This window comes from Olea europaea, chromosome 9 (assembly GCF_002742605.1).
Source record: "Olea europaea var. sylvestris chromosome 9, O_europaea_v1, whole genome shotgun sequence".
Lineage (NCBI taxonomy): Eukaryota > Viridiplantae > Streptophyta > Magnoliopsida > Lamiales > Oleaceae > Olea > Olea europaea.
Window position 1 is genome coordinate 5,312,673 of NC_036245.1, and position 1,581 is coordinate 5,314,253.

Here is a 1,581-nt window from a genome sequence, read left to right on the forward strand (position 1 = left end):
TACATAACTAGGGTTTGAGGTCCATAAAGTTTTCATTATTCTTACTGGCACAAGAGAAAACCCTAGAGGCTGCAATCATATTCTCTCTGTGGATCACCGTTGGAGGCTGGACAATTGGACAGCTGTGGTGGCGAATCAAAGTTGTGGAACGAAAAGAAAAGCAAAAAGATTGCAGATCTGGAAAAGGTACAATCTTATCACAATTTCTAACCAAACACAATGAGATCTATTGAATGGGAATCGAAATATATTTTAAATTCCGCTGTGCATGTATAAGTAGATTCCCAACAGTACGGGGGTTTCAAAATTCTGCAAAAGATCAATGACAATGTCTATGTCCTTAATCTTCCTAAACAACATGAAGATTTCCAAAACATCTAATGTTGCAAATCTTTATGAGTATGTTTCGGACAATGATGACCATTTATATCCAACATTGTCAAGCTTTCGGGATCAAATTTTATCGTCTACGGATCCGTTTTCGCATTTTTATGTTTTTAGCTAGTTTAAGGTTAATGTTTTTCCTTTTCCTAGTTTAGTTGGATTTTACAGAATTAAGGTTTCGTTTATATTAAGATTTGTTTTGAATTAATAAATACGCATTAATGTTGTAAAATAATACATTCACGTTTTGATTAATAATATTTTCGATTTTCCCATTAATTGGTGGATTCAAATAGTATCAAGTCCGTTCAAGCAAACTCAAGCAAACCCCCATTCTTGTGTTACAAATAAGAACCAATTATTATTGTTCACATTTCCATCATGCGTCAATACGTTACATTTTGTGATTTGGGACTTAGTATGTAAATAGAATCCATAAATTATGTCAAATGTAACCGTGACCAGTTTAAGTTAAAACATTTATGAAAGGTCACGATGTGACCACATGATTTTTAAAGGTTTTTAAAAAGTTTGTTAATTTTGAAATTACATTTTGTAGTTATAATATTTTTCAAATTTTCAAATTATTAGAAGTGCATGTTCATTATAATAGACCTGTTTGATAATGCTTTTTGTGGAAAAGTTTCTTAAGGAAGTGACATTGAGCCAGCTTCTTCTAAAAATTTTTCTAACTAAACAAGGTCCCAAGCAGTGTATTTTTTTTTTGGAAATGAGGTCCTTGGTAACGTGACATAGAGACTCCTTATTCCTAATAGGCGGGATACGTGATCTTAGCAGCTTCCTTTCCTTTGATCGAGGAACTGATATAAACTCTCAGACTACTCAAGATTGCTGTCTATGAGTCATCTCATAAAAGGTAGTGTAATAAAGCATCAATACTAATTGTTTCTGAGCAAAAGAGTCGTTTGCAAGTAGCGTTCGATCAATTACGTACTAATCAGAATACCTGTTACTTGACAGTATCATGGATACTTTCCAACTTAGAAGATTGGGAGAATCACTCAACTTCATGGCCAGATCATTACGCCTTTCATGCGGGTCGGAACTTACCCAACAAGGAATTTCACTACCTTATGACCGCTAGTAAATTAAAATTGGAATTGGCGCAATTCACAAAATTAGAAGCCTTTGCACAATTTGCTTCTTTGTTAATGAGATTTGAACAGATATAAATAT